Source organism: Drosophila mojavensis, unplaced genomic scaffold (genome assembly GCF_018153725.1).
Source record: "Drosophila mojavensis isolate 15081-1352.22 unplaced genomic scaffold, ASM1815372v1 contig_16, whole genome shotgun sequence".
NCBI lineage: Eukaryota > Metazoa > Arthropoda > Insecta > Diptera > Drosophilidae > Drosophila > Drosophila mojavensis.
Window position 1 is genome coordinate 4954235 of NW_025318693.1, and position 23353 is coordinate 4977587.

The 23353-nt window shown below is 42.7% G+C and overlaps 1 protein-coding gene across 1 annotated transcript in view; it reads right to left on the reverse strand.

The window, feature by feature from the left end:
• LOC6573396 (lachesin) overlaps window positions 1-21925 on the reverse strand; it is a 48859-nt gene extending 26934 nt beyond the window's left edge. Inside the window, exon 1 of the mRNA XM_015166908.3 lies at window positions 21139-21925. The gene's annotated coding sequence lies outside the window, so the exon portion shown is untranslated. The remainder of the gene's footprint in view (window positions 1-21138) is intronic.
• Window positions 21926-23353: the final 1428 nt, after the last annotated feature.

Here is a 23353-nt window from a genome sequence, read left to right on the forward strand (position 1 = left end):
TCGTAAAAAATCATCATTCTGTGAGGCTCTCGCTTGAGCATCAAGAGCGGAATAATTTGAGTGCATTGCCATGCAAATGAACCAGAAGCTAAAACAATTCAAAGGAAGCAGAACGCAATAATTTATTAGTTTTTGCAGAACTTATCAAAATTTATGATTCATTGATTTATGCATACGACAATAATAATAATAATAATAATAACAATCATTTTAAAAATGAACCATGTGAGTGGCGCAGGTGAGCAGAATGCCTTGTCGGTTGCGTCTCATTATGCGGTATGGCAAATAATTATCCACGCACACAGAGACAAATATGTTATTTGCATAATTCATGGATGCCATTAGTGTGTTTGTGTTTGTGTTAGTGATAAAGTATCGGGACATATAGCTAGGAGTGGAATGCAAATCCTTTTCACTTACCCACACCGCAAACGCGCGACAGAAGCGGATTTCCGTCAATGCCAGGCACTTGAGAATTAATATCAATTTGTATTCATTTGTGAATATTACAAAAGGATTATACAAAATTAATTAAAATTTGCACAATTTACGTTCGACGGCAGCGACTATGGCATCGGCATCAACATCGGCATCGGCATTCGCAACGACATCGCCGTCGCTATCGTCTGTCGCATTGACAGCGATAAAGACAACGCGTTAGTATCGCTAATGCTGTTGCTTGTCGTTGGGATCTGTGGGAAAAGTTTTGAGCAGCTGGCGAGGCGCGAGTGTTGGCGCTTAATGGAGTTTAATCGCATTGATGAGCATCAATTAATCATGCCCCAAACGCAAACGCAAACGCAAACGCAAATGACAGCGCGCACAGACCAATGCGCACACCCAATTGTCCTAATCCTAATCAACGGCCGCTAAGCCCGCACATTATGCATACGACACGTACGCCAAGCAGAAGGAAAATCGAATAGCCAATTAAAAACGGAACAGGCCGAGCCAAACACTTGGCATTTACAACATAATCGAAAGCAAACACCCACTGCTAACTGCACAGCCAGTCCACGCCCCTAGCCTCCAATCACTCACGCACGCCCACACGCACGCAGGAAGTCAAGGAGAAACCGCACAGTTAAAGCACTCAATAAACGGCATCATTTGTGCTGGCTGTCAAGCAACTGTGAACTGAGCACTGCGCGCCGAGGTCTTAAAGCCCGGCACACCTGTCGCCAGGCGAGGCAATTGCCAGCGATTGTGACTATACACAAACGAAACAAGCCATTATCATAATGCGACGCAAAGATGCCGAAGGAGTGTGACAGCCAAAGTCGACATCGATGACGATGCAGACATCCAGCGAGGCATACACACACACACACACACACACACACTTTTATACATATATGCATACAGTAAGATATGCACACAGACACCTTTAGCGATTCAGGTTAAGTGAAGCACGCGATATGGCGGCAACAGTTCGTGTTCGCATAACTGAGCATAACCGACGCCTTTCGGTTATAATTAACTCATTAAACTGAAACGTCAGCCGCAGGATGTGGCAACGCTAACAGAAGGCAAACCATCAAAGCGCACATGTAATCCTACTCTTCAGATGACGGCGATATCGACAACGGCGGTTACAGTGACAGCAACGGCGACGGCAACGGCAACGGCGGCGGCAGCTGAGCAACAGCTGCTAATAGTCGCAAAAGGTGAGAGCTAACCAAGCGTAAGCCACACATACTCGTAAATAAGAAATGAAATCAAAGTAAACATTTTGTAAATCGGGTTTTTATAACTTTTCCTTGTGCCACATACAAATACGCATTTAACGCGAGTACACACGCACACGTACAAACACATACACATACACACACATACACACGCCTAGAGAACTGTAAGGCACACGAGATGTGAAATTGCAATTAAATTAATGTCACGCATACGCCGCGTATAGCACGCATTCTCTCGCTCCGTCTCCCACGCTGTTGCGCTCAAGTGAAATGGTACAGGAATTGCGGAAAAGCGGGCAACATAGCTCAGGTTTTATTGCTGAGCCACAAACAACAGTAGCAACAACAACAACAACACCAACAGCAACAACAACAGTCACAACAATTAGTGCGTGTTGGCAACCAGCAGCAGCTGCTACTCCCGCTTGTTATATGTTGTGGGAGCGTGGACGCGGCAAAGTGGCGGCGCACTGGGCCGGGGGTCGACGGCGGCTTGTGTGCTGCATATAAATCGATGCTGATGCTGTGAAAATTTGCCAAAATAACTACAGACATACACTTGCCAAAAGCAATTAAACTGCTAAAACCACATTTTGTGCGAGAAATAATTGCAAAAATGCCAAAACATAAGGCCAAAGCCAAACAACAAGCATGCTATTGGCAAAAACAGCCCAAATATATACAACAACAACAACAACAACAAAATGAAGAAACACAAAAAACAAACAAAATAGGCAATAACAAAAACAGTTGCCAATTACAATAAAGTATAGATGTGATGCGTGGCACTGATCGACATGGCCCACAAAAAGTCAAGCCAAATAAATAGGCCGTCAGAAAAAAAAACAAAATAAATCAAACAAAAAATATATGTTTATATATATACACATATATATGTATATCTGAATCACCCATATATGCAGGCAACAAAAAAAAAAATATATGAAAACAAACAAAACGACAAATTCCAACAACAAATCAAATATATTATAGCATAAAAACAAACCAAAGTCAACGCCACTTCCAATAACAACAGCCTAGCCTGGGCCTGATATGGCTGGCGGTGGTGCGGTGGTTGCTTTTTGAATGCCAGCTCTGGCGCCACAATTCAGTTGCGGCGGCTTTGTTTACACTTTACAACGGGATTTTGTGGGGATTTCTCGAATGAAAACCAAAAATTTGTAGTTTTATTCATTTTGCGTTAGCTCAAAACTAATGCGAATGATCGCAGGCGGCTGACAAAATTTGAAAAAATTCATATGCAATTTATCAAAAATGATTCGTCGAGTGCATAAAACGTTGCAAGTTTAATGTAGTTAATTGAAATGTGATGGCTCTTTCACAGTTCTAGGCAAATCGACATCGTCAGCAGAACAACAACTACAACAACAACAAAAACTGTTTTCGTGTTTGTCATACTGATTGAATATGTATGAAAGTTATCAAAAACAATTTCAGCGTTCTCAGCTTAATGATATGGTAATATTTAAATTGAATTCTTAAAAACACGTTCATTTTTTATAAGCCTACAAAGCCATGTCCATGAACTTTACTTTCACATAATGCCAACGGATTGTGCGAGGGTGGTTCCATAATTACCCAAACTAACGTATATATGGACAAAAATTAAATTGGTAAGTAGTGGGCATTGAGTTAAGATATTACAAAATTTATAAATGTGGACAAATTATTAAAAAATTTTAATTACTTATTTTAACTGATTTATCCATTTTTATACATTGTTTAAGATCTTAGCTCAATCACCACTGTTCACCAATGTAAATAAACGAATATTAAAGCCGAACTTGATTCTATTCTGATAGCGTCTGTTGCTTCGTTTAGAAGCACAAAATATTTGTTAACAGACTTTAAAGCTCGAAGGTGTGTGGGGTAAAGAAGAGGTAAAATTGAAAGCAATAAAAGCAGAAAGTGCTATGCAGCATATATTGACTGAAAAATTTGAGATGAAAAACTGTTTGCAAGACAACTGCAAAGAATAAAGAGGTAGACAAAAAGTCGGAAGTAGAAGGCTGAGTCAATGAGCCTGACAGTTTATACTATAAACTGAGCATTGAAGCTATAGAATATCTCTATACCTAAAAAAAGAATAGAAGAAGCTAGACAGCTCATATTATAAACTGAGTATTGAAGCTATAGAATAGAGCATAAAGAGTAAAAGAATGCAGATGGTTCATACTATAAACGGAGTATTGAAGCTATAGTGCTAAAAGAAGGCTCGAAGAAGCCAAACAGTTTATACTATAAACCTACAACACCACAAGATAATGTCAAGAAATAAAGACAAAATGTGTGGTGTTTTGTTTGTTAGCTCGCGTACTTCTGGGACGGCCCGCGTATTCAATCTTAATAATAAGATTGAAATAGGAGTGTCAAAATCCAGGGTAGGGTTAAAATTGCACAAGAAAAACAAACGGGATGAAGATGTGCACAGCAGCAAGAAACGAAAAGGATCCATTACAGTTTGACAACACACAAAAGTGGGCAACAATTTATCAGGTGTTCAGTCGGTTATTGGACAGACGGACAGATAGAGAAGAGATATAACCTGAAGATGTCTCAGCTGACTGGGAAATTCCAATTGGCGTGCATGGTAGAGCACAAGAAAAATCACAGCAGCCAAGAAACAAAATCAACAACAATAACAATAACAACAACAACAACAGGGAGAGTAACAACAGCAACAACAACAACAACGAGAATGAAAATGAAAACGACAAAACAAAATGAATGGCAATCGCGGTTCAGTCGGCGCCAGTCGCGCGAGTGAAAGACAAATTAAGATTATAAAAAAAAAATAATAAAAATACACAACGGGGGTAGCAAAAAAAAAAATCGAATTGATTGATTGATCTATCAAAAGTATATATATACACATATACATATATTTATTTGGCTTTGTGCGTGCGAATGTGCGGCTCAGGGCGCGTGAGTAGGGAGGAGGAGGAGCACAAGTCCTGCGGCACTCCACTGCGAGTATCTGTGCCTCTAGCGGCACGACGCACGCCTCGCCTTTGTGTTTTGACAGACAAACTGACAGCAGCAAGACGCGGGCTGAGGGCGATGCCGCGGGCAGTGCCAGACAAACGGGCCACAGACAAGTAGCGACCTGTGACTGACTGTCGCCGTTTATGTATTCGCGCAATTCCCTGCCATGCCCCGCCCTGCCCTGTCGTACCCTACCCTGCGCTGCCCAGCCACAGCCACGCCCCCCTCTGCCTCTATGTACCGCCCGCACCTGCTCAGGCAGCCTACGCATTGTGTCAGTGTGCGTTAGGTATGTGCCTATGATGCGGTGATTGTATTTGTATTTGTGTATACGCATGTGTGTGTGTGTGTGTATGTTTGCTTTTGCGTTTGTGTGTGCGACACGTAGCACATTTTATTTTCCAAGTAATAAATCAATTTTCCGCACCACTAAAAATGAAAACGAAAAACGAATTGAAGCTGAAGCTGACGCTTCCTATCGACTGAAGTGTTTGTGTGTCTGTGTGTGTGTGCGTGTGCGTGCTAGTGGGGTGGGGGTGGCGTTGGGTAAGTAAAATTTCGCTAGGGATGAGTCGTGGATTGAGCCGGCTGCCAGGCGGTCACAGCTGCTTGGGCAGCTTCGATATATCGGGGGTGGGGGGCAACAGTCGGTGCACCTGAGGAGAGCGTAAATTAAAGTCACTAAATCAAAAAATTCCCAAAAACACAGCACAAAATGAAACGGAGCAAACGAGAAAGTTAACATTTGTTTACGTGGTTCTTGGACGGCCGCGCCTGAAACTAAGATTAGCCAACGGTATGTGGCGGCGGCAGGGGCAGGAGCAGGGGCAGGGGCAGGGGCAGGGGCAGAGGCAGGTAGGTGTGGCCAAAAGTTGGCACGGCTAGCTCGAGTCATTTATTGGCCAAACTTGGCCAACAAACACAGGCGCATAAAGGAACGGGCTCCGGCAACGGGCAGCAAATGAGCAACTTGGCGCACAACAAAAAGTAAGCAAAACAATTTGCTGTTTGTTTTTTGTTGTTGTTGTTTTTCTTCTATTTTTGCACTTTTTCCTTTTTTTATATTTTTTCTTTACTGCTGCTTTCCACCTTGACTTCTACTTTGCACACTTTTGTTGCCTTCTGTTTGGTGCGTCCAGTGCGGCAATTTGTTTTGAGTGGGATGTGTGGGTGGCCCGATGGGCCGAAAGGCAGCAAAACAAATCAAGTCAACAATCAGCAGCACACACACACAGACACACACAGACACAGAGACACGCAACACATATAGACGTTAAGGTAGACACTCTGTAAAAGTTAATGTAACGGCGCATTTAATTGCACGCACGGCACAATTCCAACGCGCCAGACTGCCCACAATGCGGAGCCCCTGCCTCCCGTCCGCACATCAGCACAGACTGCCCATAATGTGCGTCTCCTCCACGCGCCCCGCTCCCCGCGCCCCGTTCTGGCCGAAAAGTGGACAAGCGTAACTTTTTGCCCAGGGCACTTACTTGGCTTTTTGGCCCCGCCGTTTCAGGTGAGACTTGCTCTCGCTCAAGTAAGTAAAAATGGCTATTAGCCAAAGCATTTTATGTGGCTCCTTTTACTTGGGCACGCCCATTGGCTCGACGGCGATGCACTGCCAGTTGGCCAGACAGTGGAAACTTGAACGGCTGCCGCAGGCAGCTTTTGTTGCCTAATGCGCTTTGCAATTTTTTTTTTTTTGCTCTATCTTCTTCTTTTGCTCTTGTTCTTTCTTGTTTTTTAATTATAGCGCAAGTTACCTGCGAATGAAAAGTAAAAGGGCTGCCAAGACGACAGCAATGAGACGACGTCGACAACAGCACGGCCGCATCCCCATCCGCATCCCCATCCGTGTCCGCGTCCGCATCCGTGTCCTGGCGAAGGAAGTGGATGCAGGCAAGACACGAAAACGCTGTAACAGACACACTTAAATGCCTTTTAGCTGCAGCAACAGCGAAAAAATCGCTGGCAACAATTTTAATTGCGTAAAGTGTGCATTCTCCTCGCACACTTCGCAACGCCCCAAACTGCTATGCGCTCGCTCTCTCTCTCTATCTATCTCTCTCACTCTCACTCTCCCTCTCTATCTGCTCTCTCTACTGTCATTCCGTACACTACGATTTTCGCCGTCTGTGCTGTGTCTGCAACGCCAAAGGCCAAGCTGCAACAAAATTAAATTACTCATTCGCTCAGTTGGTCAGCAGCAGCAGCAGCAGCAGCAACGGCAACGCCTGCACTCGAGACTGCAACGGATTTATTGTTAATTGGAAATGAGGCATGCTCGGACTATTTGATGCGCAAAATATTTCCGCCACTCAACAAGAGACCAAAACTGCTTCTCATTTCTGCAGCAGCACAGAAAAAATCCAGAAACCAGAGACCAGAGAGAAGAAGAAAAATTGCTGACAAATAGCACGCGTAATTAGAAATTAAGTTGGCGCTGCTGTAACCGTATTTTCGATGATTAAGAGGAATGATAATCGAAATGTGGCAAGCACAGACTGGAGCAATCCAAATAGCTTAGCATTCCAATGCCTTCATTGCTAATCAATAATGCCATACATATATATGTGTTAGTGTATATGTGTGTACATATAAATTAAATGATTTACTTTTAGCGCAGATGATACCCAATGCTCAACAGCTGCAGGCCTGATGATTACTTTGGCCAAGTTAATTGAAATTTATTATTTCAATAGCTAATATCTTAACAACATTAATTTGTATATGCATATATGGCGCACAATTGCAATGGAATCGAAAATAATTTGAAAATGAGTGCGTAAAACATTTCTGGCTCGCGAGACTTAATTACTGTTCCAAAGCAATGTAAATGAGGGCATCATTTATTTATAATTTTCTAAGTACAAATTGTTGTTCTGTCAACTAATTACATTAAAATCGCATATCCGCTATTGCGCAGAATTGATTTGATTCTTATATATTGTTTAAAAATACAAGCATTAATCTACGTCATTTACTTTATCGCTTTTTACTTTAACAAATTGACGCAATTTCTTCTTCTTTTTTTTTTTTTTTTTTTTTTTTTCATGCTCTTTAGTATTTAACTGCTTGTCATTTTGAAATTTTATTTTGTTTTTATATCGTACATAATAATTCGGAGTATAATTAATTATGTATTCCCATTTATGACGCTGTGCCATCAAAGTAAAGAGATTTGATTATCAAAGAATATTTTTGCACAGATTTTCAACAGAAATTCTGCATATATATATATATATACATATATATATATATATATATATATATATATAAATGTGTATAAATTAATTACAGAAGTCGAAAGTAAATTCAATACAATACAATATTTTCACAGGCTTTGAGTAAAAGTTTGATATGCTGCCAATTGAATTTATTGGACATGCATGAAGGGCTTTATGCCCAAACTGTAATTGAAGCCTAATTTGATAATACCGAAATGCTGCATTCGCTGTTCTATAAACTCATTCGTTACTTTGCGCTTAATTTTCGGTGTTGTGATTGGAAACAGCGTCAGTTTCTAACAAATGCAGCGAATGTGCAAAATAATACTTACAGAATTGCAAAATCAGCACTCTACCGACATTCGCTCATTTATTCAGGTAAAGTTAAGCAAGTCAGATTGACTGCACACATCGGCGAATGCTTTTCAGTAATAATGAACCAATTTAAGCAATGAAATTCAATTCAGTCAGTCAATCAAATTGTAAAAATATTCTTCAATGCAATTAAAATTGCATTATAATAGAATTATATTGAAAACGTTTAGCATTTGTTTGTTTTGTTTTCGTTTCTGTTCGAAATTTTAGTTATTCTAGAAGACAATACTCTAAATTCTTCCTTTTTGATATTTGAAAATTGTGTTGAATTCTTGAGTATCGCATGTGAACGAAATTAATTCAACAGTTTTAGGATTTTGTGAAAACATTTCAAGCACTTCATTTTCTTTTATGGACTATCTATCTATTAATTTTATGTATATTCTAGAAAATTCAGAGAAAATAGTTTGTGGGTACATTTTAAATATTTATATTTATTTATTAAATTTTTTTATTTCACATAGCTATAATGATTGGAATGATACAACCAGGGCTTAGAGCATTCGTACCCTTTTGCACACATTGCTGGTATTTTTGAGCAATTAACCCAATAGACGAGGGAATGACAAATTGCTGATTGTACACATTTTGCCTAGGCTTAGTCGAGGAGAAGTATTGCCAGCCCGTGGCAAGTGGAACTTTCGAATTTGTAAAGTGTCCTTGTAATGGTGGCAATAGTGACCAGCAGTTAAATTACTTCTCGTTTATTTTAAACTGTGAAAAATATGTGCGAATGCTCGGCCAGCAGCAGCAGCAACAGCAGCAGCAGCAGGAGCAGCAGCAGCCATTGCAATATAATGCCGAACGAGCACACTCAAACGGATACGAATCCGAGTGCGAATGCGAATGCGAATAGCCCGAATGGCGGAGTGAGTGCAGCACGAATAAAAAGCATCGAGACAAACGCTGGCAGCAATGAGCCAGAGCCAGAGCCGGAGCCAGAGCCAATGCACAAACACGATGAAAGTGTTTTGCACAATTCGCTGCGAAATTTGTGCGCTGTATTTTCAAATAATGCGAAAACTTTTCGCCTATGTTATTAAGGGGGGCGTGGACCGGGTGTTCCAGTTGCACTAGGAAGCAGCCAACCGGGAGCTTTCAATATACTATGCCTTTGTTGCTTCGCCTCCATTGTCCTGCATTTGAGCGTTTTGGTTGCGTCAAATGCAATTTCTCATATTTGCATAGCTGCAGACAGCAGATAGCTCAAAATAAAGTTGAAATTTTGGTGCAGCGGCTGTGTTTGCAGCCACCATGGCAACAACAACGACACTAACAACTGCAGCGGCAACAACAATTAAAGCAACTAGAGAGTGAGTAATAACAACAACTTTAATATCAACAGACTGTGCTGCGTAATTGTCCCTTTGCCGCCACGCCCCCTTGGCAACCTTAGTAACGGCGAACAGTGGCGTAATCCTTCCGCTTGGCTCATGTACGCAACGCATTGCTTTCCGGTAGTAGTTTCAACAATACGGCGCACGAACTGCAGCGGTGTGGCATCTAAATTCAAATCGACGGAGTCACACACACACATACACACACATTCAAGCGCGGACTCTCGCGAGTCACAACTCGCAGTACGTGTAAGACAAAGCATACTTTCGAGCGCAAATAACAGGCGGAACAACGAAACAAGCGAGAACACCAGCAACTGAGCCAGCATCCCACGCCGGATATCGAGCTCGGAACTGCGGCTATTCTATTAGGGCATACACAAACACACACACACACACACACACACACACACACATTCCAATTTACACACACAAATTACAGAGGGAGCTAGCAATCCAAATTATACGCACAAAAGCAAACAAGTGGGCCAAACGTTGCGCTGTGCGTTTTGTGCTCTGTGTCCTGCGTCCTGCGTCCTGCGTCCAGTGCCAACATCATCGAAGGCCAAAGCAAACATAATTGATATCGTAATCAATTCAAAAATCCAGCAAAACTAAAAACAGCAAATGCTGTGAAAACAACGTCGTCGCTCGCTCGCTCGCTCGCTCGCTCGCGCTGCCAGGATGCTGAACACATGGCCACAAACATGGCAGCGTATGGCCACAAGCATGTCAGCAATGCGCACGTAGACCCACTACCACCCCCCCTCCTCCCCCTCCTACCACTCCCCAGACACTTTGCCACTCCGCGTTACGCCTCACGCGCCTCACCCGCCCAACAAGCTCCTCCGCCCGCTTGCCTATCCCAATCATATATGTATGGATCTTAGTGTATATATATATGTGTGTGTGTGTGTGTGATGTGTGGCAGTGCGTGCCACTCAATCAACTCTGAAAAAGTCTACAAATATTAGCCCCTAATGCCATTGAGACTAGGACCAAGACGTAGCCAAAGACGGGAGCTGCTGCTGCACACACATGCCCATGCCCATGCCCCTGCCCACGCTCTTGCCCATGCCCATGCCCATGCCCAAGTCCATGGCCATAAAAAACTGGAATTGTGTATAAAAATGAAGCAGCAAAAAAAGTGGCAGCTTCAAATAAAATTGTTGCGACAAAGGCTCAAACAACAACAACAACAACAACAGCAACAGCTACATCGACAGCGACAGCAGGCGCGGCAGTTGAAGGAGCAGCAGCCAGAGAAGCTGCATCGGGCACGACGATAACATTAAGACGAAGTATCGAAAAAATGTGTAGTGGCATACAAAAAGAAGCTGAGGCAACGGCAGAGGCAACGGCAACGGCAACGGCGACAAGGACACAAAAGCAGAATAACAACACAATCAAGCGAGGCGCGCGCCATAGCCAGGACGTGCAGGAGCGGGAAGCGTGTCCGGGCATAAGCGGCACTGCATAACTTGGCACTGCCAACGCCAGCAACAGCGACAGTCTCAGCGCCGGCGAAAGCGGCACGTAATAACATTTTTCTAAAGAAAGCAAAAGAAAAAGAAAAACCGAGGGAAAATAAAGAAAAGAAGACCGTTACACTCGCCTGCCAGGATGGCGACACAGATGAAGACGCAGACGTCAAGCGAATCCAAAGCTGATGCTGAAGCCGAAGCCGAAGCCAGGCCGAGCCAGGCCGAGCCAGGACGAGCCAGGACAAGGCAGCCAAGTCGTGGCAAAAACGTGCGTAGTGTGTGCTGGCGCTTGTGGAATGCTGTCAGGAGACAAGTTATTGTTTTTGATTTCATTTTTCTTGCGTTTTTTGCGGCTCCTGCTCACTTTATGGCCAATCCAAGGCTGGGGAGCCAAGGCATGTGGATTTGACTGCGGCTGTGGCTCTGCCTGTGGATGTGAATGCGTATGAGAATGTGAATGTGGATATGGGCATATGTGAATATGTGGAGCTGCTTATTTCCATACAGGAATGTGTTTGCTCTCTGGCCCCCTCCGCGCCCCTCTACACCCCTCTCTCCACACACGTCCCCACGAAATTGGCTAGTTTGGCTAATCGAGGCATTTGCCAGAGGCATAAGCTGGATTTTTTTTTTTTTGGATTTTTATTTTTATGACTATATGGAAAATTGCCTCCGGCAGCGTTCATATTATTATTAGTATTATTACTATTATTATTATTATTATTATTATCATTTTTATTAAAAGTGCGCCAAATCCAAGAGGTGAAATATTTCCAAAGTCAGCAACTTGGAAGTAATTCCAAATGGGCAGGTGGAGGATTAGACTGGGAGGATTGACTCGACCTAAGCTTTCGAAAGACGTCTTATCTGCTTATCATATTGAAATATTGAAATTTAGAATTTGCCTTAAGCTACTCTATAAATAGTTAGGCAAGATAATCATTTTGACATTTTAAGCTCGTTGGTGCCTTAGGTATGTTTAGCACTTCACCTCTACTTGATAGTAAAGTGATAATAATAATAATAATAGGCGATTGCCTAGATGTGTTTTAAATTATAGAATTTAATGTGTTAGCAATTTTAGGTATCGTTCGTTAAACGAGAGACTAAACAAGAAAATGAAGAAGAAGAAAATGAATTAAATACAAGTTAAATGTGATAGAAAAAATGAGATGATAAGAGAGGGAGAATAGAGAAGGAGAGAAGGAGATGAAGAAGTTTAAACGAGGGAGGGAAGAATGATGAGAGAGAGAGAAAGGGAGACAGCGGGAGACATAGAGATAAACATATAAGGAGACAGAGGACAGATAAAATTCAAAATAAAATGAAATAAACAAAGAGGATCGAGATGAAGAGAGAGAAAACGAGATAGAGAAGGGAGCTAGAAAGCCAACGATAGAGTGCGAGAAAACATTAGAAAGAGAGGGATAGTAAAGAGAAAGAGGAGAGAGAGGAAGATAGGTAGAGTGAAAGAAAAATAGTAAGAGTACTTATAAAGACGTGAGTAGAGAGAGATCCTGACCATAGGGAGTTAAGATGAGATATAGAGGAAAAACGTCACAGAGAGGGTTAGAAAAAGAACAGAAAGAAATCGAAATGAAGAAATAAAAGAGCAAGCGAAAGATCCTAATCATTTAATATATGAAAAAAGTGGAAAAGATAGAAGGGTGAGAGAAGAATACTGAAAACTATTTTTACCCTTCAATTCCATATTACTGACCGGCTTAAGGGTCTTTGAAAATTCAATTAAACTATACACTCAATGAAAATCGCAAGCTGCGAACAGAATCGAGTAATATACACTGTAATTTACAGCCATCTATAACAATCAATCATTCCGTTGGCAATATAACTTGCGCTATTTCCCTTGTCGCTTGTCTGTTGTCAGACAGAGCGGCATCATTAGGCTTGCAGCATTTCAGAATTTTGTTCGCAACTTTGGTTGTGCAACACTCTCAAACTAACTTTAAAACTTTCTAATAAAATAGCCCTAGACCGCCATAGCGCTACAAGACGCCGAAAGGTCCATTGTGGGCAGGACAACCAGGGCCACGATGACGATTTGCCTGCGACTCAGTCTTTCCGCAGCTAATGTCGTTGCTGGCGGCAGAATAAGCAACCAAAACCGCAACAGCAGCAGCAGCAGCAGCAGCAGCAGCGGCGGCGACAGCGGCAGAGGCGGTAGCAGCGGCAAAGGCTACACTCCTGCTAGCGCAACAGACAATGATGCTGCATTAAACCCAACCTGCAGCACAGCACGAGACCCAAACAGCAGCTCCGTGCGCTCTCACTCACTCCCACTCGCACTCGCACTCGCATACGCCAGCCAGGCACAGTCACTACACACGCAACAGACTTAAATGCAGTTTCCCGTTACAAGAGAGCACAACAGAGAAAAAGCTTTTTATACTGGCGTTGCTGTTTCTCTTTCGTTTTTGCCTTCGTCTTTGCCTTTGCCTTTGCTTAACGCTCGGCGCTCAGTTGTTCGTTTCCACTTGTTTCAGTCGGCGTGCGTATGTGTGTATTTGTGTATGTGTGTGTATTTGTGTGTGCTTGAGTACAGCACACATACACGGCCGCAACATCCGTTACAATTTTTTACGACTGCGACTCTGTCTGGCGCTGGTGCTGACGTTGATGTTGATGCTTTTGGCGGCGGCAGCGGCGGCAGCAGCAGCCACTGAGATGCTTTGTGGTTGCTCTATGGCTGCCCTAAGTATGCGTAAGTATGTATGTGTGCCGGAGAGGGGAATGAAGGGAGTAGAGATGAGGGAAGAGTAGTAGTAGTAGATGCATGGGCATGTCGTATTCAAGGATTGAGTAAATTTTTGTGGGTTGCTTCAGTAATGATATGGAATGTGTTGGAATTTCAAGAAGTTACTAGAGATTTCTTTATTTATTTAAATGAGCAGCCACTGAGATGCCACTGTGTCTGCCCCGCGAATGTCTGTATTTGACTTCATATTTGTGTCTGCGGTTGTTGGGCAGCCAGCCAACCAGCCAACCAGCAGCCAGTGAACAACTTCAATTGACTGAGTCGCTGGCTGTGACGGACTAACTCACTCTCTGACTGAGCAGCGTACAGCTAAATGAGCGTGTTATCAGTCTCTGCCGCTCCCCATGCAACTGTCGCTTCGCTCTGTTCGAGTGCTGCTAAGTGTATTTATATATATGTGTGTGTCTGTGTGTGTGTTGGTGTATGTGTGACTGTGCGTGTAATTGTAATGGTACAAGAAGCGTCGAGGCAGCAGCCGGAAACGGCAATCGCCTAAGAGAAAACCCACCAGCACCGTCATTGAAATTTATGCGCGCTGTACATTCGTGTAGTGATATTTGTATTGGGAATTAAAACTATGCCCCCGGGACTATAGCCTAATTTTTGGCGTTGTGCGTTTGGCTCTTCATTTATGGCACGCCCCTTCCACGCTGCATAATACCTACTCCTGGCTTCCTGCCTGTTTGCCTGTCAGACTGTCAGACTGTCTTGCTGTCTGTCTGTCTGTCTTCTCGTTGCCGGTTTTACTTTTCATTGCTCTTGTTGCCGTGTAATTAAAATAAAGGCGTGGAGTAATTGCTGAGGTCAGTGAGCAGCAGCAGTCGGCGAGTACTTTGCAACGTACTCCTACATAATGCTAACTAAGCGCACAGCGCAACGCTGAAATTAACACTTTTTTTTCTGCCAGCTACTCGGTTTTTGTGTGTGTATTTTTTCCCTCTTTTTTATTTTATTTTATTTTTTTTTTCTGTTTTGCCTGGTCAGTGTATTCCTTGGAGCTGGCCCTGAATTACCGAATCGCAGATAAAATTCTCAGTTTAACACTTTGTTAAAATGCTGCCCCAAATGCCATGCGGTGCGGCCCTTCCGCCCATAAAATGTGCCCACTCTCCATTAAATGGGCAAGTCTAGCCTTGGGTCAAACTAGCTGGCCATTTGGTATGGCATCGCATCGACTTGGTCTTGGTCTTGGAATTGGAATTGGAATTGAAATTGCTGCCGAGTCACAGTACCACAGAGTACCTCCAGCCATGCCATTGCCTCTCCTGCACTCTCGGTAAATTTCATTTACAGCCCATCAATAGAGCATGACATTTATACCCGAAATATCCATGTTAATTGGCGTAGCCCAATGTACACAAGATTTACAAATAGTAAAGCCAACCTTAACAAGTCCTAATTGGCCGACAGGATATCGAGCAAGCTGCTGCTGCTGCTGCTTTCAATCGCTCACAAATTATGAAAAGTGATTTGTGCAGAACATCTCATAACTGACTAGTTTGTTCTTGCTCCCTTTTTATTACTTCAATTCTAATTGGCTTTTTGTTACTCGGAGCTACAGACAGATTCAAATGTGCACGTCAAACCAGTTGAAAATGGGAACATCGACTGTCTGTATTGATGTGCAATGTGCAATGTGATAGGCTAATCAGGTGATTAATGTAATGTTGTTATTTATACAAGTATAGTAGAATCCGATTATAACGTCCGTACGGATAATGACACGTAAATTCAGGTCCCCAGACAAACTTATATGAGTAAACTTATATAGGTATAGCGTCATCCGATTATAACCGGATTCCACTGTATATATAGGATATATAATATATCGAACATGGTAGTATAGTATATAGGACATATAATATATAAAGCACCTTAATATTTGTACAAAGAATTTAAAAAGAATAAGAGATTCTCATAATTATTCAATATTCCAGAATTGATTATTTTACAAATATTTTATACTTTTCGAGTCGTTCCTAAGCAATCAAACAACAGGTAAAGAAATAAATTCAAAATAAATTTAAAAATAAATAATAAGTTAAATTAAAATAAATTGAAGAAAATCAAGGTGAACAGAAGAAAGCTCGATATAAGCATATCTGGACTCGAACCAACTTCAATGTACTCCTCAAAGCATATCACCTCTTCTAGCTAATTAACAAATTTGTATTCTCTAAATCTCATACTCTACATTATTTATTATTCGATTCGTACATCATTTATTAATACTACTACAATTAATGTTTCTTAGTTAAGCATTCAGATTGAGTTTACTAAGAGTACAATAGATGTATTCGCTATTGTATTCAGTTGAGGTGAATTACTTCATTAGCATTTTGGTTCACTGATTAGCTCACAGACAATCAACTGTATAGCTGTATTACAAACAATTAAACAGTTTCGTAAACAGCCTTCAATCAACTTTGCGGCAATGAACTATTCATAATATCAAAACTAAGTTTGCAAACTTTTTAATCCCGAAAAATCAACAGTGGTTGACTAAACGAAACAATAGATAATTCAATAGAGCTCCTCATTAGCTCAGATTTCAATTGTAGCAAGTTTTGCGTAAACTATGCAACTAATAGGATTTACTACAATATCACATTGCAGTACTTCAGATTAAAATGACATCTATACTATTGTTCGCCTCAGTGCTTTAGTTGAACATATTTGAGAGCCTATTAAACAGCTTTGACATTATCATTTGTGGCCGTGAATTAGCTAAATTACAAAAGACCTGGTAAGGGACCGCTGGATGCCCAGTGGAGCAGCAGCATCTGCAGTCGACCTGACGATTGTGTAAGGGATGGAGAAGATGATGGGGAGGGGGAATGAGAATGAGAATGAGAATGAAAATGGTCGCTGTTGAAGTGCCCAACTGCTAACTAAGCCAAATTGTACGCTCAAGTGCCATAAAGCCATAAAGTAATCAAAGTTGATATCAAAGTACCAAACTGCTAACTTATGCTCTCATGTATTCAATTAGGACAGATTTCAAATGGGGCTGTCCTCGTTCATTTTGAAAGAATTAAGCACTTTTGTGGGGCGCAGCTGCTAAGAAAATACCGCAGCTCCAAAAACCAGTTTCAGCTGCAGCTCCTGGTCTGCAGGTCGCCCTTAGCAGAACTTTCAACAACTTCCTATGCTCAAAGTTTCCACAAATTAGTTATGCAAATTATGTGAGTCGCCTTTACCTCAGCGGCAGCAGTCAACCGCCAGTTACAACAACAACAATGGCGGCAACAACAACAAGAATAACAACAACAACTTTGACGGTGTCTGTTAGAAATCCGTATTTAAAACAATGAAGACTCTGTCCATCTTTCCATCTACCCATCTTTCCATCCGCCACCCGAATGTGGCCCTAAACTCAAAACTCAATCCTCAGCCCGATTAGGGCGCATAACAAAGCAGAATTTGTGTAAGTTCCTATTTAACATGCTTTATGCATTCCTCAATTATAAATAGATTAAAGTCCAAAATAGAGTAAAGTTAAATGTTAACTTTCCGGCCGAGCCGGACACCATTCACAAAGCAATTAACGCGCCCCAAGGAAGCAACGCCAGCGGCAAGGACGCCGCCAAGGGTCTGCGGGCAACAGCGTGGGCCAAGGGCGACGCCTAAGCAGAACTCAATTTAACTGACTGCCAACTTTCACAATCACTGCCCATCATCAATTTCAGATTTTGCTGTATGTTTTATGTAGTAGCTGAAGAAGAGGCCACGCCATTCAATTCCTCACTCATTCACTCAGTCACTCAGTCAGTCAGGCAGTGAGGCAGTCAGTCAGTCAATCAGCTAGTCGGATTGGGGAAAAAAGTGAAAACAATGCCGAAACAGCCAGCTCGCAAATGGCTGTGAATGGTTGCCCAGGGAAGCGACCGTCAGAGAGCCCAAAAGTGTTTCAGTGTGTGTGTGTGTTTGTGTGTGTGTGTGTGTGCGAGGGTGTGTTGATCTGTGTGTCTTGGTGTGTGCTTGCTTAAGCGTAAGTCTCGCCCCGCCCCTGGCACCACCTTAAGCTTAAACCGCACAACAATGGCAGCCAGATAAAACAGCGAACGGACAAAAAAGGGTTTGCCGTTGAGCAACGTCTGCCTGGTTGCGTCTTAAAGGATTGCTCAAGTTTTTGGTAACCAATATGTAAATGTGCGTGCTGTGATTAAGCACAATGGACCTGATCAAACCTAGCCAAGAAAACATAGACACACAAACAGACAGACAGACAGACAGACAGAAAAAGGGAAAGAGAGAGAGGATGAGAGGGACAGACAGACAAGTCTTTGCTTAACCTAAACCGAAAACCCAATCCCAAACCCAAACCCAATCTGAAACCTAAACCTAAACCGAAATCTAACCACAATTTGAAGAGCACAAAATGTGAAACCAAAACAAACTGAAAAACGCAGCCGAGTCGATGTCTGGACAAGGCCAACTTTACACACCTCAAGTGTTTGTTTAGGCTGCCAAAAGTCGGACCGCATTGAGGTGGTAGTGGAGCATTCGCCATGACCATTTGCTGTCTTGTTGTTTTTGGCCACTGGCTACATAAATCTTGTCTTGCCAAACAAAGGCTCGCACCAGAGTTAGCGATATGCCACCTCAGAGCGATGCTCCGCCCAGCTGCCCCAATAAATGGCGCTAAAGACAATGCCGGACGAGTCGTCGTCTGTCGGCAACACCCGAAACTATTAGTGAAGAGCCTTCGACTTTGAGGCCTCGTCCCGAACCCCTATCCGCCAGCAGCTTGCAAGATGTGTGCGAATTTTTAAGGAGCACGCACATAAATTGCAACCGCCAGGTGAGCAATGCTGCCACACTGTTTACAGGTGTGTGGGTGTACAGGTGTGATAGGTGTGTAGGGGTGTAGGTGTGTCAGGCGCCTTGATGTATCACACAAACAGACACAAATGTATTTATGCTGTGGGATGGGGGGCGTGGAGCTGTCTGCAAGATTCGCTTCTTATGGGCATCAGCCGCGTTCCGGCCGTAATAAAAACTAAAATCCGCACAACAATATGTGCGAGGATAATGCCATTTCCGTTTTATGTGAAATCCTCTCTCAGTAGTCCGTGTCCGCATATTCGCATATCTGTCGCCCCCTGCGCCCACAACTCGCTCACATGTGTGTGTGTGTGTGTGTGTGTGTGTGTGTGGGGCTTCAGCTCGAAGGTGTGCGCTTTCCCTCGGCCTTGGCCAATGGGTTCGCTACACAGTGCCGAAATAGGAGTACGGTCGAAAAACTTTTTTTCGTTATGGCACTTTTGGAATGCGGATGGATGGTTAAATGGATGGGGCCAGTTTTTATGGATTCGCCCGCCCGTTCAGGTTAGGCGCAATAGACACCATTGAGGAGCCTAGACTGCATGCCGCTAAATAAAAACTTTTAAAATAGCAACAGCAAGAGCAGATGGTGATGATGATGTGACGATGATGATGATGATGATGTTGATAAAGAGAGCAGATTATAGCTATATCAAAGCATACCAAATTGGAAAAACAACTATTACCGTTACTTTTATTGTTGTTTACAATTTGTAAATATGAACATTTATAATTATGATATTCTGAAAAAATTTTTGAAAACACAGTTACTTTTTCTTATCAAAGTCTATATTAACGGGATAATAAACTCGATCAAATTTATTTATTTAAAATAAATGAGTTATTTATGAGAGGTATCTAAAATTTACTTTTATTTATATTTTTCAATAGGAATTTTAAGCGTTTTTTCTATTGCTGAAATTTAATTATATAAAATCAGTAAAAATTAAAGTGGCAAAATAATATATATATATATATATATATATATATATATATATATATATATATATATATATATATATATGTATATATTTTTAAATTAAACATTTCGTTAAAATTTTGCATTTAACTTAATTTCTATTTTAATTATTCAATAATTGAATGCAATGCATAATTTTTGTAAAAATAATAAATTGTAATTAATGTTGGCAAAACTATTTACATAAAATGATTTATGAAATAAATGAATGCTTATAGTAAATAAACAGGCATAGTTCGTTTAATTGTGTATAATGAGTTGAAATATTATTATAATTTATCGCATTGATTTGTATAGTTGAAATATGACATATTAGCAGCTTTTCAAAGAGAATAATTCCATATAAATGATATATAATACTAGTATTTATTTGAACTATTTTCAGTAATCCTGAATGGAATAAACTCAGAAATGCTGTCTATATGAACTTTTCATTTTATCGAAAACAAATTGTGTGTAAAATTGATTGAAAGTATTTAAAATTGAAGCAAAAAATGTAGGGAGAAATATATGATTATTCATAGTTATTTCTTCAGTTGCTGCAGAGCTTATTTGTCAGTTTCCGCATGGGATTATAACGACTGCTCATTTGCAACATTGTGGACTCATAGTTGTAATCAACATCAAATGGAAGCCTTGGCAACGCCATAATCGCTCAGCTCTGCCATAATCGAGTGCAGAATGTAAATGTGGTGCTGTTTTTGCTCAGTGTGCGAGGCGAGCGCCAAGATGAAACAAACGTGCATCTTCGAGTGGCAAAAAGCGCAGCGCTGGCGTGCGAGACGGCAGCAAATGTAGAAAACAGAAACGGAAGAAGAAATACCATAACTAAATCCATTGCCATACCCAAATCCGAGGCAAAGTCTGCGATGCAAATAGTAGAGATTATGGGGCTGCCGCTGCTGCAGATGAATAAGAACAAGAGCAAGGCAGCCGCCGTACTGGTGTTGGATGAGTTTCTATTCGCTGCTTGGGCAGCGTGCGAGCTTCAGTAGGTGTTTACAGTAAGTCGCTACGTGTGTGTGTGTGAGTGTGAGCATGTAGCAACGTGGCTATGTGTGGCACAATAAATCTTACAAGGGTGCCGAATGCCCGGGTCCGGGCACGGGACCAAGCACGGTACGATGTCGAAGCCAATGCTGGAATAGAGCTGCGACCGAGTGCCGCCAGTGAAAACCAAAACCAAATAAAACTGACATTATGCGAAAAGCGAAAGCCATAACTAAAAGTTGGGCTAACGTGGCATGATGGAGCAGCACTAAGCTTGATACCGGCGTAAAAAGGGGCGGACAGAAAAAAAAAAAAGAAAAGCAAAATAGGAATGATAGCCGAGATATCCAGCTGGAGCTGAGTTAGGAAGTCAAAGCGAAGTTAAAGAGGCTATGCGGGCGCATCATGCGATCGTCCGCAAACGGAAATCGAGCTTTGGCCCTTACCTGACTGTGGGAGCCAGCGTTAGTTCAACTTGCAGCAAGTTATGCAAATGTCCTCAGTTGCCACCAATTCACTGCTGCTGCTGCTGCTGCTGCTGTTTGTTGTTGCATTTGCTGATGTTGCTGTTGGTGGTGCTGGTGGTGTTGGCGGTGTTGGTGGTGCTATCAATCGAGAACAGCGACGTTGACGCTGGCTGTGTCGTGTGCTAATGACATTTGCTTTGATTGCGACCAGAACTTCAAACTGTCATTTTCACTGGCTGAGAGTTATTTCATCTACTTGTCGTGTTGTTGCCGCTGTTGTTATTGTCCTTGTGCAACTGTGGAGCATTTGCTGTGGCGTCTGTCTATTTATTTAATTTGCATGCAATTTTCAATTTTTATGCCAAATACTTTGAATTGACAGCAAACGACGCGCGCACACACACACACACACACACACACACACACACACACTCTTTTGGTACATGTACAATGGAAATTGAATTGCAAAATTTGTTTGCCAGTCAATCGGCGGCGGAGCAGATAGAGTTTGTCTACTTGAGGGGGGGAAAGGGACGGCCTGCAGAGACAGCAGCGGCAAAGTGCGCCACGTTCATGGCAATGTCACAGCCACAGCCTGAAGAAATCGCACAATTTGGCGGCGCAAATGTCAAGTATTCTGAATGCCACGACCGGGTCGTCTAGTAGGACGAGCACGACTGTCACCACAATGGGCGCCTGCAACAACAATGATGCCGGCAAATAGGCACACACACACACACACACACACACACACACAGACACAAGCACTCACTCACCAATACAGTGGCACACACAGACACTGCAATTCACATAAACTGAATTAGAGTCAAGTCGAAACATATATATTGAAAGCGAATGAGTCAGTCGTAGGGCTTTCAAATTTACGCAATTCGCATAAAAAAAACGTCTGATATAAACAGAGGCGCGAAATCGAGACACGTTGTCGCTGCGGTCAACTGGCTGCTGCCTATAGGTTGGCTTGGTTGTTCCGCTGATGCGACCGACTGCAACGACGAACGCTTCGAAACTGAAACACAAGCAGAGTCCTGCAAGCCTCAAAGGATGCTGAACAAAGCGCCAAGCGAGGCCGACGACGACAACAAAACCCGATGCTATTGCCGAACCAAACGATGCTGGTAGATGCTGCTGCTGCTGCTGCTGCTGCTGCTGGCCGTAAGAGAGTGACAAAGCGACCAAAAGAGAGGGCAAGCGAGCGTGAGCGCCAGAAAGCAGCTGTTGGGATGCTGGCGCTCTCCACAGTTGGCGACGGCAGTGACTAACGTGCGACTTCGTTAAATTTCTGCGGCGACAGCACACAAAACGGATTCGGAAGCGGAAGTAGCAAGTAAGCGAGCGAACGAACGAGCGCCATGGGAGGGTGGGCTGATGCTATAGATGATGCTGTAGCTCAAGTTGAAGCTGAAGCTGAAGCTGAAGCTGATGCTGAAGCTGCTGGTGTGCAATCAGAAAGTAGGCGAAGTAACGCGAAGTAGCTGCCTCTAGTCGAGTGGCCGTCGGCTGCGGGGCACGCGAAGAAGCATGGGCCATGGCAGAGAGGGGGGCATGGGGTCGGGTGGTAGTTAGAGAGTGGGCGGGCTGGAGTGGCTGGTCTGGGCGTGCGGCATCAATATTCACATTCGCACTTGTGCGAGTATTTTCTGATTTGCCGCAATCGCATTGCCAACAATCTTTACAACAGCAACAACAACAACAACAACAACAACAACAACGTGGACATATAGAACAAATTTTCAACCGGATGCAGAGCAAATCTTTTTTGCGCCGGATACTAACGGTGTCTTCGACAGAGCCAAACACGGCAGCACATCCTTGCACCCATAGACACATGCAGGTGCGCCTGTTTCTCTATATCGATAACTAATAATGGCATTACATTTATGTTGGCCAAACACAGCCTCCTGCCGTCTGCCGTCTGCCGTCTGTCGTCTGCCTCCTGCTTGTTTACCCTGCTAGAGGTAGAGCGTTTGGCTCGTTAGTCCTTTGGCTGCAGCCTCGCACAATATTTCAGTTTTTAGTTTTCCGTTCTCACTGCTCGCTGTCCCATTTCTTCCTCTCGTGTTCGTCTCTTCTCTGAGCAGTTGTTGTTTTTGTGTTGTCTGTTTTTGTTAGTTTCTGCAATTGCAGTCGTCCTTTGCCCACACACAGACACACACACACACACGGACACACACAT